We start from the raw sequence: 10,649 nt of genomic DNA, 5'->3' as shown, positions 1-10,649 counted from the left end.
ATAAACATGGTTCTCATATTCAAATATTTGATCGCAATTATGACGTCTAATACATTGGTATTGCCAACCATCTTCTGAGTCTATGATTCGAGTAATTATACGTTTACTACCGAAATAAGAGTATCATCATCATCATCGCCTACATCAATTGAGAAGTGCGTCTTCCGAATTTCACGAAAAATTTTCAGTTGTACATGATCGGGTCATTCGGTATACATAGTAACCTCGGCTTGTTTGACGAAACGTTGCTTATGCATACCTCGTATGCCTAATTCTCGATCGCGCACATATTGTGTTATCGACATCTGTTTAGTGTTCGATTTTTCCATAGCACTGTTATTGTCATCTCGGAAAAGGGTGATTATACGCCTCCATTCGTCTATATGTGTTTGCATCTCCATTGTTCTAATATTATTTTATATACTATAGTCCACACATATGTATATGTATGTGTATTGATAAAAATTGTCTTTTAATTTTACAGTCAAATATAAAACAACTACGTTCCATACGAACGATACCACTTTTACGATCGACGAGACGTGTGCGCGCCTCGAAATGATCGTCGCGTCTTTATACTCGTTCGTTCGAGCGACGATGACGTCGCGCGAGCAGGAAGAAAAATTTCTCCGCGGTCGCGCGGCTTTTCCCTTCGAAAACGACGAATCCGTCGAAATACCGCATTCGACCGGATTCGACGCGCGTTATTGCGCGCGTTTCTCGGCGCTGCGCGTCCGAGAGGAAAAACGGCGACGGAAGCGTGAGGAGGCCCTCGTCTAATCGATGCACTCTCCGTCGATCGACGAGGACGAAGGACAACCTCCGTCGAGAGAGAGAGAGAGAGAGAGAGAGAGAGAGAGAGAGAGAGAGAGAGAGAGAGACGCCTCTACCCGCAATGTGTTCTCCCGATACATCGTACGCTTATTTACGAAGCGCGTGAACGCATTTAGGTTAAAATTCGAGCGGCGCGCTCGCACGCGGCGAACTCGTATCCGACGTCTACAACGAGACGAGACAAGAAACACCGCCGCGTTCGACGTGCTCGCCCGATACATCGCGTACCTATTTATAAACGGAAAGAAAAATATTCGGATTTAGCGCGTGAACGCATTTAGGTTAAAATTCGAGCGACGCGAGCCGGCGGAAACGTTCGTGGTCGCCTATCGCGCGCGCGTCCGACGGGACGATCGTCGCTTATCGCGCGCGCCTAGTGCGCCGCGTTCAGAGACGCTCCCGACGCGCGCGCCCTCTCTCCCTCTCTCTCACTCTCTCGCTCTCTCTCTCTCGCTCTCGCGCCGAACTCCTCTCCCCGCCACCCCCTCGCCCTCCCCCTCCGCGTGACGTCACGACCCTCCGTTTACTCTCTCTCTCGATGAATATCGCGGTACCTACGAAGAACCGACGACGAATATCCACGTCGTCGGTATCTACAAAAGCGAGATAGAAACAGCCTAGCCCCACTAGCTACTATAATACTAAACTCGCCAGCACCAAGTCGTCTAAAATTTTTTCCATCTAATCTCAAAAGTCTGTTTAATATTCTGAATTTCAACAAGATTATTGGATAAATTCAATCCAGATTATTGAATAAGTTATTTTAAATTCAGTTTGTTAGAAATTAAACTAATAAACAGTGATGCAAGAAGAGGATGCAGTTCAAAAACACACAATCAGAGAGCTAGTGTTGGCACTGCTGCTCGTAAAAGAAAAAAATATAATTTGAATTTAACGTTAATACTAGTTCTTTATATACATTTTATGACAAATATTTAATATTTATGGCAAATATTGAGTTAAGTTAAGAGTGGCTTTATAGATCCAACCAGAAAATACTAACCAAATCCTTATAGTAAAATCTATTAAACGTTCTAGTTATAAAAAAATCAAGTCTTATCATGATAACTAAAAATTCTTGTTTGATTTAAACAAAATGCCTTCAATATGCCTTATATACGTCTTATTGGTACAATCAAATGATTTTTTTCAGTATATGAATCAATAATGATAAAAATAAATTTCTCAAAATTAATAAAAATACAAATTAAACATGATAACGAGGTTTAAAAAGACACAAGAAGCCTAATTACATTCAAATAACGACTGTGCGTGTTTGAATAAAAAAGAAATCAAAATAAAGCGACGATGTTATCAATTTTAAACGTAGCAACAATGCTCGAATCGAAAAGTTTTAGTCGGAATATCATGTTCTAGCATTTCTAGTGACGATGCTCGACTTCCATTTAACGAGCGAAAATATCCCGGGCGCTTGTACAACTCCCTCGATGTATTCCTCGGGTTAATCACGCGCAGACAGGTATCTCGTTAATGAAGGGAGAAAGAGGAGGCCAATCCCCGATCATCGAGATGGAAGCCGGATCGCGTAACACGATGCGTATCTGCGACGACGCGTAAGCCCGATTTACTTATCGGCGCTCTGCGAGGCCCTCTCCCAGGTAGCGGATGATGCATATCGGGTTAACGAGAGAACGTGCAACCGGGAGAAACGTGATTAGAGCGCGCGGGCGGAGGTCGTGCGCACACAGATGGACGACGGTTGGTTAATTTTCAATTAACCGAGGGAGAGAGCGAGCCGTGCCGTGCTCCGCCGAACGGGGGACGCTGGATTATATCCGACGACGGCGATCGGCACGTCGGATAGCCAGCCAGCCGCCAGGTGACTGCCGATCCAGCCTTCGCTTGTGTAACCTACACCCGGGTGTACACTACACACGTTGCGGGCGCTCCTCTTTCCGATCGCAGCCTCCCCGGGATTGATTGGACACAGTCGTGCGAGTCGTACTCGATTAAATCGTCGCGCGAATACGGACTCGCCTCTGTCTTCCTCTTCTCGTTATCTCTCTCTCTCTCTCTTCTCTCTCTTTCTCTCTCTCTCTCCCCCTTCCTCTCTCTCTCCCTCTCTCTCTCTCTTTCTCTTTCTCTCTCTCTCTCTCTCTTTCTCTTTGCTGGGATCGCCCCCGCAAAGCCGGATCTCTTCAAAGCACTCCGCGCGCATCACGTCGACGTAATCGCTAATTCATCGAGGGCTCGTGATCGGCGTCGCTATCATCTTCGCGTAATGCCGCTAACGAAGTTAAATCGGGGATGTTGCTAGGAGTGGTAACCCGATATACGCGTTATGCGACGCGCGCGTCGCTGCTATGACGCCGTTTACTTCAACGTTATCCGTCGTTTATTAACGATGTACTTTTTGGAGTAAAAGTAAATTTGTCAGACGAATAGAGATGCATATTCCTTTATCTTTATTACGCGTTACTAAAATTTTCTAGCGCGCGCATCAATTTATATGATCGATAAATAAAAATGTAATTTTATATTTATTTTTTTTCTCAATATAAAAGCTCATACTATATTTTCACGTATCCATTTGCGTGTATAGTTCAATTCTGGAGAAGGATGTTTAATTCTATACAGATAATAAAAAATGGCACACTTCCGAAAAATACGGTATTTTTGTCGATAAAACAGACGGTTCCTCATTTCACATACTTCTCCTTTTGACTTATTTCAAGCTTGGGAAAAATCCATTATAGTAAAATGTTACAATAAAATAGAGGAAATAACAGTTTACCCTTTTTTTTGTTCCCTAATACAGTAGGATTGTAGTTATGAACATCGAATTTTAAAAGTGTGTTGCTAATTGGTAGACCAATTTCTGACAGTTTAAGGGGATCCTGAACGGAACGTGTACTCTTACACGATTACAGCGCCCTCATCTAATCCTCATCCCGTATCTCTTTCTATCACGTTATTTATAAAGAAGATGCACTGCTTTTTCCATTCTACTTTACCGATATTTCAGGTACATACGGACTGAAATTTTCGGAAAAATTCTATTTATTAATTAGGCAATTAAATAAGTTTTTATAGTTCGACAATGTTTTACGGTGTACACAATCGTGAAAACTATTGTTTTTTTGCATAAAAGCTATAAAGGGTCATCTACAATAGCCGCAGCATAAGGTTGTAAGGCGTAAGACTCAAGAAATTGATCAATCACAGTCAAGTATTCTCTTAATACTTGACTGTGATTGGTCAATTTCTTGAGTCTTAAGGCCGCACACACTTTTGCATAAGCGCATAATCATAAGCATAAGAAAATTGATTGGTTCATTTTCTTATGCATATACTTGGGGACCAATCAATTTCCTTATGCTTATGGTTATGCGCTTATGCAAAAGTGTGTGCTGCGGCCTTTACGCGTACAACCTTATGCTACGGCCATTGTAGACCTGGCATGAAACTTTTATAAGAAGCTAATATTTGTACAAGTTGACAGCTCTGATGCTATGTTGATTTAAGAAGTCGATAAATAAAAATGTAATTTTATACTTATTTTCTTTCTCAATATAAAATCTCATACTACGTTTTCACGTATCCATTTGCATGTATAGTTCAATTCTGGAGAAGGATGTTTAATTCTATACAGATAATAAAAAATGGCACACTTCCGAAAAATACGATATTTTTATCGATTAAACAGATAGCTCCGGCATCCTCTTAACACAACATTCTTCTGTCTCTCTCTCGCTTATTCCTGTTACGTTTTATATTTCTCCCCCATCAGTCGTTTATACATGGATCCTTATTCTCGCTGCTTTCTCATACCCCCGAGTGTGAAAAACTCCTTGCCGACGCCGTTCAATTTCTCTTTTCTTCTCTCGCGATCACAACGCGAGCCAAGCCGAGTCGAGCCGAGCGGACCCGCCATCTCGTTAGTAACGCGATCTTTTTTACGCGCGAGACAAGTAATTTTCCATCATCTCCATTTTTTTGTCCATTGCGCCGAAATTGCCGGTGTTCTCGCGTTACCGCAATTAATTTTCCGCCGAGTGGAAGCGTGGCTATCAATCGAGCGATGGCGAGGACGACGTCCTCTTCCACGGCGCAAACGTCGTGCCCATCCTTCAAGCGAAACTGAATCTTTATTACAGCGAAATACTATCCCCGTCGGCTAAGACGGGAAAACTTATTTCGCCGGGAATTCTCCCAAGAAGATCTATATACGCTGTGTGCTGCCAATTCGGTCTTCAGTTTCAGCTCGGATCCAGTCTTGGAGATGCCTGGCCAAGAAAGCGTACGATTCTGTCGTTAAAGCAAGATAAGCTTGACGAAACGATAACTTCGTCAACAACCGTGAACGTGGACGCACCATAAAATGAAGATAAATTCGACTTGCAACGGTATCTCCTTGCAAAATTGCAAAATATATACGTATTCTTATTTTAACAGAATCGCGGAATAAATGTGACTCATAAAGAAGCTACAGAAATTAAACTTAAAAAAGATTACTCGGCTTAACGAACATGAATGATCTTTATTTTGACTTCAATGTTGATCCTGATTCCCAAAGAAAATTGCACAGAAAATTGTACAATTAAAAATCTCATCTCACATCAATTGCAAAAACATTAATTATAGGATGGATCCAGCTTCGAGTGATGTATAAGAATATTTATCTCATATATAAGAATATTATCTCAGAACATTATTTTATACACGTACTTTATTCTATTATAAATTTTACCTAACATGATTGCTGAGTGCTAAGATTTACGTAATTGATCTTTGGCCAATATTAACGTGAATGTCATCGAAATTGCGTCCATTAAAATATATAATTAGTCAATTAAATTAAAAAATTATATTGACTGCAATTATTATTCCTCCCTCTAGTAATATAAACTACATAAACATACATTAAAATTGTTAAATGTACAAAAATTAAACATAATTCTTTAATCAATTTAATCGCACAACTGCACAATATGTTAATAAGAATCGAAAAGAAACAAAATTGTAGGTAAAAGTACGTGAGCATCTTAAGCAAAGTCAAAGACTTTGGGAATAATGATCAATCTTAGTGTATATATTTACTTGTATAGCTCTCGCTAAACGAGAAAGTTGCTTTATAATTAAAATTGTACAATTAATTGTACAATTAAAAATCTCATCTCACATCAATTGCAAAAACATTAATTATAGGATGGATCCAGCTTCGAGTGATATATAAGAATATTTATCTCATATATAAGAATATTATTTCAGAACATTATTTTATACAGGTACTTTATTCTATTATAAATTTTACCTAACATGATTGCTGAGTGCTAATATTTACGTAATTGATCTTTGGCCAATATTAACGTGAATGTCATCGAAATTGCGTCCATTAAAATAGATTTAGTCAATTAAATTAAAAAATTATATTGACTGCAATTATTATTCCTCCCTCTAATAATATAAACTACATAAACATACATTAAAATTGTTAAATATACAAAAATTAAACATAATTCTTTAATCAATTTAATTGCGCAACTGCACAATATGTTAATAAGAATCGAAAAGAAACAAAATTGTAGGTAAAAGTACGCGAGCATCTTCAGCAAAGTCAAAGACTTTGGGAATAATTATCAACCTTAGTATATATATTTACTTGTATAGCTCTCGCTAAACGAGAAAGTTGCTTTATAAATCATTGTTCGTACAATGTGCTACTCTGCCGTTTTACGAGGCAACTTGCAGCGAGAGGTTCCTTTAGGAATTCGAGTCATGTCTCGTCGATGGAATGCTGGCTCGTTGAAGGCAAGCCCGGGGAGAGTGGGTGGGTCGGATAAAGGCGATCAACTACGAAGACGACCTCTTACCGCACCTTATACGTGTAATAACGATTAACATTGATGGTGCACCTGTCGCTCTTGTATATTGTCGCAGCTTACGCTCATTGGCGGTGCTGTTAACTTCCAATGTTATCTTCGAGCTACCAGATACTTTCGGCCGACCTACTTTTGCATAAATATTCAGTTCTTTTAGACTGTCTACTTAGACTAGATGTTAAAGTGACGTATAACAAAAAATCAAATTGAATGTGCAAGCGTGACAGTTTACAGATAATTATAAAAAGTTGCTATTATAATAGTTACGATCAGCAAAATTGTTATTTATTGTAGTCAACCTCTACTCTGTGTCTTATTTGTAAATATAAATATGTTCGCAAGCTGTTCGCACATGATAGGTTTTTTATATGGGAAATTATTTTTGCGGTTAAATGTGACCGTATATTTAGTTTTTTGAATATTTAACTTACTGGTTTGCGTTTGCGGTTGTTGCGGTGTAATTGGAGCCAAGTTTAGTTTAATAGTCACTTGTGCCATAACAGTCAGTCCGTTGATTGTCCTGGTCACATAAAGTTGACTTTTTTTACGTTAAACTTATCGATCTCATTACATGGCGTAGGATCCATGATAAATATTATGCGGCAAAAATTTTGAAACGTTGAACAAATTTTAATAAAATTTGAATGTTGAAATTTCATTAAAATTTTCTACGACCGTGTTAATATTTTTATTTAATTAATTGTATTAAACTGCCTGGCTAGAGTTGAAAATTCACTTATTCTCTCGTTGTCGAGTTCACGTGCGCTTACGAGGGGCTTAACACGATTGGGAAAATAACCTGTGAGGTAGGTCATTTTCATCGTGGCGCATTTTACGCGATGGAGCGCTGAAATTCTCCACTGCGATTTGCCTCAAGTTACCGATCCGGTGTAACTTCTTCCTCGTATAGACGGATATCGAGTTTACAACTCTGATGTTATCTATTTCAAGCACACGATTTATGCTTAGAAAAGATAGGATATGCCGACAGTTGACTTAATAGGTCAGTGGAATATAGAATGCATATTTAAAGGCGTTTCGCAACTCGATACAATTACACAGGCCTGCAAAAAAGGGGGTAAAAATTTCTTTTTAAGATGCAATAGTGATTTTTGACGTAATTTTGTGCGCTGAATCCGAATCTGGCCACCGAATTTGCGTACCACGTCAGGTTTTTGAGTTATTTGTAGTTGAATAGCCCAAAAATCACTATTTCGGCCAATTTCATGAATTTATTGTGAGTAAACCAAATTTTTTGAAATATTTCTGTCAATGGCATCGTATAGTACTCATTTTCATCTTTCGAATCCACTTTCGATTACCGCCGCACGATTTTTTCAGATATACAAGTTATAAGACTGGTCATGCATAGGGATTTAATAAGCCTTTCTAAATCAACCGTGCCACCCCTCTATCTCACTACGAATAAAAATTAGGATAAAAATATATATTTTTAAATACCTTCTATCACCTTTTGAAATTAAAAATGGCGCATCCAATATGGCGAATAGAATCACAATAAAAAGGCATAAAATTTAGAAAAATTTATCAAAATGTGTAACAACTGTATTAGACATTTCTTTACAATATTTTTTTGTAACCAACCGAACCTGACATATGTCAGACTTTTCAAATTTCAAGATCATGGATCTATCATATTGATGTCTATATACATTTTCTTTAACGTAAATTTTCTTACAACGTCATACTTATATATCTCAGCGAAAAAAAATCGTGCAGCGGTAATCGAAAGTGGATTTGAAAGGCGAAAGTGAGTATTATACGATGCCATTGGCAGAAATATTTCAAAAAATTTGGTTTCCTCGCAATAAATTCATGAAATTGGCCAAAATAGAGATTTTTGAGCCATTCAATTACAAATTACTCAAAAACGTGACGTGCTACGCAAATTCAGCGGCCAGATTCGAATTCAGCTCACAAAATTACGTCGGAAATCACTATTGCATCTTAAAAAAAAAAGCTCGCAGGCTTGTGTTATTGATATAGTTGAGATATTTAACTGAGTTTACATTAAATTCTTCAAATTTACGATGCAAGTTTGCACTCGAGTCGCTAGAAAACAATAGCTTGAATAAACGAAAAAAATAAATATTTTATTGCTATCTATTTTCCTATATTTAATAAATCCCTCTAAAAAGTATACACGAATACTCAGTTCTTTATTCTAAAGAGAAAATTATTTTTATTAATTTAAAAGAGAAGAAAAATTGGATTATCTTTAGCGAAGGAAATAGCAATATGGTATAGACCTGTCGCGAAACAACAATTGTCATTGCTTTCATTGACAACATATAGCATCAAAAATTATAACTCGTAACAAACAATACATGTTTTACTTGAACGCTTTTACAGAAACGCTCCGATTACCATACCTCTGATGAACGGCACCGGCTGCTGTCGTCACGAGTTTGTAAACAGCCGGTTCGTGGAATACCGACGCATCATCAAAGTGATTAGGTGTTTGTCATTCGTGTGCGGGCGATAGTTCGATTGAATTCCTAACTCCAAAAAGTGGTTTTAATTATCGACTGCGCCCATCGAGTGCGGAGGGATAGCGGAGAAGCAATTAGCTTTTTGCACGCCCGAGGTTGGCCCCTTTCCCACATCCGCCGTCGTTCAAAGGAGAGAAATTCTTGCGAGAATTAAATGTCAATCAGCCATGACGTTCATTAAGCGACGCCGTTTGTTCTGGCTTTTTCGCTTTTTTTTTTACACCCGTCGCGTGCGCAAAAGAGAACTCGTACTATTGTCCATGTATTCTAATCCGGATATCCGCCTATCGTCAGAATCGATTTTTCGACTCATTCGTTCCAAAGATTTCTTCTCGGCACGCTGTTTTTTTCAACAATATACAATATGCACTCAAATCTTATATAAAAGATTAATACAAATATACAAAAATGCAATGTATTAATTGTTTATTTATAATTTATTAACAACTTCCCAAGATTAATGAAATAAAATGGACACTGAAATATAATGTTAATTGCCAAGTTTTACGCTCAGTTGAATAATAAATTCCTCTTGGAAATAATTTCCGCAATTTAGAGAGAGAGGGGGGAGGATTGAGGGAAGAGCGAGGGAGAGAGAGAGAGAGAGAGAGAGAGAGAGAGAGAGAGAGAGAAATGCCAAAGAGGGCAAGAATAGAGTTGCACAAGATCCAAGACAAGACAATAACAATTCGTAAAAATATTGTATTAGTATTGAAAATTTTCAAAAATTTAAATCTTATCTTGGTCTTGAGTGAATATTAGTAGCAAAAATCTCGTCTTGTATTGTCTTGTCTCGATTTTATTAACAATTTTTTATCTAATATTAAAAAATTATTTAAGTAATATTTAACATAATTTTTATAATATAATTTGAATTAATTATTACTATTGTATCATATTTTAATTATAATTATTACTATGTAATCGATATAAATGCCGTCTATTTACATAAAAAAACATTTACTGTTTCAAGGAAAACAGAAATTAATAAATATTTACAGGCTCCACGGGAATGTGCAAATATAAATATTTTGGAGTGGTAAAAAAATCAGGTTCATATTTGTCCCACATTATCAAAAATAGCTCAAGACATTTTAAGTTCAACTGCCCGTCCGTACCAGTAGAAAGACTTTTCTCAATAGGAGAACTCTGACTATGTCAAAAAATAGAACCAGATTACAAAGTAAATCTTTAAAAGCATTAATATGCATCAATTCCCGGGTGAAATACTCTTTAATGTCTAAAATTTGCGAGTTTGATTTCTAATTTATAAAAATGTTATATTGTATTAATATTAAATATTCTTAAATTTATTAATATAAATGTTTTTATTGAATAAAATTTTTTAAATTCGTATATAGTGATTTTTTTTCGTTTACAAATATAAATATTTTAGTTTTTTTGAGAAGCAATAATCTTGACGAGACTAATAATCTTGACAGTTTTAGTCTTGGTATTG

Source organism: Camponotus floridanus, unplaced genomic scaffold, assembly GCF_003227725.1.
Source record: "Camponotus floridanus strain SB8 unplaced genomic scaffold, Cflo_v7.5 scaffold116, whole genome shotgun sequence".
Taxonomy (NCBI): Eukaryota; Metazoa; Arthropoda; class Insecta; order Hymenoptera; family Formicidae; genus Camponotus; species Camponotus floridanus.
This window is presented reverse-complemented; position numbering follows the sequence as displayed.